General features: G+C 34.5%; 1 pseudogene; it reads right to left on the bottom strand.

Moving 5' to 3' along the window:
* Positions 1-1405: 1405 nt before the first annotated feature.
* LOC149260665 (DNA repair protein RAD51 homolog pseudogene) lies at positions 1406-2032 on the bottom strand (annotated as a pseudogene).
* Positions 2033-5224: the final 3192 nt, after the last annotated feature.

Below are 5224 nucleotides of genomic sequence, written 5' to 3'. Positions count from 1 at the left end.
GGTAAATAATGAGTAAAACCGAGGCAATTAAATCAAGAATAAAACTTAGGTTAAGGGAATCATAAGAAGAAATAAAATATCGTACCTTAAAAACTCTAACCTTCCCATGTTGAACAATTTTAGGTAGATAATGTAATTTAATCAGGTAAAAAGGGGAAAGAGGGACATAAATGTAAGGATAATTATTAATCTTAAAATAGTTAAACCTAATTAAGAGAAGAGGATGGTGAATTAAAATAGGATTAATAAATTAAATTTTAGAGAAATTTAGAGAACCTCCATGTGGCAACAACCAACAAAAGAATATCCATCTAAGAGATAACTTGAGTTAAATTAGGGAGTAGATAGGGGATCAAATCTTGACTTATCAATTGACTTTAGTAATGAACACAAATTAAGGAGCAAAAAGGGAGATCAAGAGACAACTAGGAGAAGAAATAGGAATCTTGTTGCGGTGAGAAAAATATTAGTTTTAAATTAAAATTTAAGTAAATAATTTTGGAGACCCTTAATGAGAGAGTGACACATGGGTGGGTGAATAATGAAACTATTGAATTATCAAAAATAATTAATTATGCATGAAATGCCAAGTGTCACCTATGGGGACTCCTATAAAAGAAGGGGAAAGCCATGGGAGAAAGGACTTTTTACCCTATTGTTGGATGGATGAGACTATGTCAGAGTAGTGACTATGAACTATATTGAATTTGGTTAGGTAGAGGACTTTAGAGAGGGGACTCTTGAGTCAAAGAGTGCTCTCCTCTACCAGCTATTACATTCCTCCATTGTACAATCCCATTGCAACTTGGGGGTCTACGAAGAAGAAGAGTATCCAAGGAGTAGGCTAAGAGGTCAGTTGGTGGGTCACTGCATTCGGATCAAGCACATCGCCATTCACACTCAGAGGTGACTGACAACAAAGGAATACAAGTAGCGGGAAATCAAATTTGAATATCGTCTTCTGGTGAACAGTACTTATGTGTTACAATAATCTTTTCTATGATCTCTTTATGGCTTTAGTTAAATATATGTAAATTAGATGATATGTTCAATGAAATGAAATTCAGGGATGTGTTAGACAGTGCTTAACAAATTTGAATTCCCAATGCTATTCTCTTCTAGTTGTATTTTTATTTTGATTAAAATAATAATAATAATAATAAATATATAGGGTTGGTCCCTACACTGGGTATCAAAGCTGTTCGTTCAACTCTTCGACCTTACACGCTTATCCAAATTGTTACGAGAGTTTATCCTCGCTGATTTGCATTTTAGGCTTCCACTGTCATTATCGCTATTTCTACTGACCATTCCAGTATCACTGGTAACACTGGCCTCCTTATTCACCATGTTTATCATTCCTGCGGTATTTGCAATATGTTCAGGACCCATGATAGTGTTATTTTCAGGTTCTTTTAGGGTTCGGAAGACTTTTAAGGAACTTAGCAAGATGCAATTGCCTTACTGATAATTCGCCCCTGCCCATAAAGTGCGTCCTATAAAGGGATGTAGCACTATCCACGACCATCAGAGCAAACCTTGTCTCTGCCATCATGGGAGCTGCTTCCAGCAACAACCTAGATTGATGATCCATATTATATACTCTGGCATAGGCAACGTTATCCAACACATCTGCTCCATTGAGCCCAAACCTTTCTGCAATCTGTAAAAGTCATTGCGGTATGAAGGTTCCCTCGGCATCAATAAAAAGTACTTTGCCTTCACCGCCTCCCTGATCTAATAAAAATTGACAAGTAAGGCAGAGATGTGTGGCATAATTGGGTTTTTCCTGTTTGAAATTCCCCATTGATCTCTGTGATTGATCCTCTCTCCACCCCTCCTTCTAATAGCTTGTCAAGCTCCTTCTTGGGGAAATATGCAACATATTCTACCATACAATACCGGCATCTTTGAGCTTTTTAATATCAACAGCAGATATCCCACAGGCCTGGAGTTGCTCAATGGGGTAGGGTCCATGTTGCTGCTCCTCTACTTTTTCATCTTCCTCGGAGATCTGTGGCTGTTGCTCCATGGGAATATTACTGAGAAAGCGAGTTTAGAAGGAAACCCAATACTAAAGAAGTGTGTCTGGTGCTACCCAGTTGACCCTTCGATCAGTTTCAGGTTGTTCCTCACCAGAAGAGTGCGTTTTTTTTTTTTTTTACATTGTCTGGTGTGCTCTTCCTCATTTTCTTTACATCTACCAGATTTAATAACTGTATCACCTTTTGATACCTAAAAGTATAATCATGCCCCTAGATTCAACTATTAAGAATCCAGTGCTTTTCACTTGTCAATTTGAACCATAGTATTAGCATTCTAATCAATATTTCCTAAAAAGAAAAATTACAAAGTTAGTTGGGTGAATTTCCATAGTAGAATGGTAAGAAACTATTATAATTGACCCAGTCAAAAAAAAAAATGAATTTATTCAATTTCCAAAATGTTGAATCCTCGACTCTACTGAATCCTCAATTGTTTGCATCCTAAATTCGTACACGGTACCAGATTTGTGTAAGCATCAAGATTAGCACTTATGCCATTACCCTCCATATTGATCAGATAAGTGTGGCCTTGTTTAGTTTCCCTAGCCTGCAAGATAGCCTAAGCAATGGAATAATATGCATGCCAACCAAGTTGCTGCGATGAATACGTGTGCTTCTCCCTAGCTGACAATTGGAACCGAAGCGTAAATTCAAATCCTGGATAGGTTGTTATTCGCAGACAAATGCAGAAAAATTGTAAGGGAAATTAATAACATAGATATGAATCGAAGCGTAATTTCAGATCAGGGACATACAACAATCCGTGGACAAATGTGAAAGAATGAATGGTAATATTCTTTTGGATGACTAGGCTTGGGCATACGTCGGGATTAGTTTGTTTTTATGGGATGTGTCTAGTCAATTTAACGTCTTAAATTGCTCTACATAAATTATCAATCCGGGTATCATAAACTGATGAAGTGTAGTGCACTATATGTGCTTAGTTAACATCTTTCTTACTTCGTTGTTTTATAGTTTATGTTGTTTTTGGCGGTTTTGTTTCTTATGCTTAAGGAAATTATTCTAAGAAAGAAAAATTATGCTTCTAGATGAAATCTCTAAATGCTAATGGACAACTAAATCTAATGACTTTTAATGTTACAATCTAATTTCTAAAGAAGGGAGAAAAAGGAAATGAACATAGATAAAAACAAATCAAAACTTTGAATAGTTAGATTAATCTAAGCCGGCAAAATGTCTATGAAATGAAAGCAAAAATGATAATTCTATTTTAAAGCAATACAAAAACAACTATGATCTACTGCAGACTCAAATACCATTGGGAACATTCAATATAGGAAGATGTCTAAATCATCTAAATGACTTGAGCAATTGAGTATACAATAGATGTGATCTTAAGAAAGCATGGGAAATGAATCTATCACTATTGTGTGAACAAACACCCAAATTCAGTCCAATTGGAAAATGGAGCAACCTTCTTGAGACGATTTAGCGAGCATAGGAAACACAGTCAATTATGCTAATTTAAAATGGAAAGCAAATACAAAACATGTAAAGGAAAACTAATCTACTGTGTGCTCTAATGCTCCAAGCACCAATTGGAAAATAGGAGGACTACTTTCTTGGACTTTTTTCTTAAGCATAGATTACACAGTTAGATAAATCTACAAATGGAAAGCAAATACAAAACATGTAAAGAAAAACGAATCTACTTGTGCTCTAATGCTCCAAGCATCATTTGCAAAAATAGGAGGATTACTTTCTTGGACTATTTTGTTAAGCATAGATTACACAGTTAGATAAATCTACAATCAACCGGTTGAGCACACTTGCATGAATTAAAATTGCATGAATGGAAAATCTAAACTATTAAACTTGAAAACATTCATAAAGATAAAATGACATACTTGAATGAAATCAAAGAAAAATTACAAAGTAAAATCTACTCTGCCTTACATTCTAAGATGCTCCATGACATCTCCTACTTCACATCTCCTTCCATGTTGGGAGCATCAAATATTTATTCAAATTCTTCAAAATTACAAAGTACAAAGTAATGACAAGTTGAGCTAACCAAGTTAATAAAAGCTCCCAAATAAAGGAGAGAGATCTCCTATTTATACAAAAAGATGAGAAGTCATCTCATTAATGAGAGTCCATGAATCTCTCCCTATATCTATAGAGTTATAATCAAAATAGGAAATGGTAAGACATGTTTTCTTAGAGTTTCAATACAAATAGAAAATGTGACACATATCCTCATGATCCCATGATCTTCTCCACTCAAATTCGAATTTGGCCTTAGGATGCCACATAAAGGTCTTCTAAAAGCTTCCTTTTGACCTACACATGTCAAAATCTCATCTCACTTGTTAGGTATAGGCATATTCACATTATTATCTAATTTTTAACCACAAATTCACTTAAAAATGCTAAGAATTAATAAAGTTTGGAAAAACATAAATGTGCTCCAATAATGATGAAAGTGAGATGAATGTAGTAACATGGTAGTGAAATGAAGGTGAAATGGAGGTGATATAATAGACATGATAGTGAAAGTGTAATGGAAGTGAATGACAATTTCAAGACCCAACACACCCCCAACTGAAACTATTGCATGTCCTCATGCAATATATATATTACATTAATTCTTTTGATCCTTGAGCTTTGACTTAACTTTGCATGATATCATTTGATAACTTCATACTTCTGCAAAGTGTTTTACTTGAATTGCAACATGGTTGGTTCTTGTGTTACAACCATATTTTGTTGTTGCATTCAATTTTGATCTTTGAACTTTGCATAATGATAATTTGATTATTGTTGCAAAGTATATCTTTATTGGATTGCATCATGGTTGATTCTTGTGTGACAACCATTGTTTGTATCCAATTATCCTTTAAGAACTTTTGAAAAGCCATTGTATGCTCATAATAATAATGTAATAGTTAATATATTTTGGAAGTATGTGGGATTCTGAATATGATATGAACATGTCAAGATATGAATATGAATGTATTCTCCCCCAACTGATGGTATTGGCAATTTTATGAAATGAGGAAGAGAAATGTTTTTCCAACAATTATCATTCTAGCTTTTTATGGAATTCTATGGTAAAAAGTTAGAAAATGATGTACCTTAACTTACCCTTTGAAATGGATGAGTTGTATGTGTGGTGGCTACAAAATTCTAATCATAATCTTCTTCAAGTGGCTGGA

The sequence above is a fragment of the Pinus tabuliformis genome, chromosome 6 (assembly GCF_031772625.1).
Source record: "Pinus tabuliformis cultivar Carrire ecotype Pingquan chromosome 6, CPIR1, whole genome shotgun sequence".
NCBI lineage: Eukaryota > Viridiplantae > Streptophyta > Pinopsida > Pinales > Pinaceae > Pinus > Pinus tabuliformis.
This window is presented reverse-complemented; position numbering and strand designations above follow the sequence as displayed.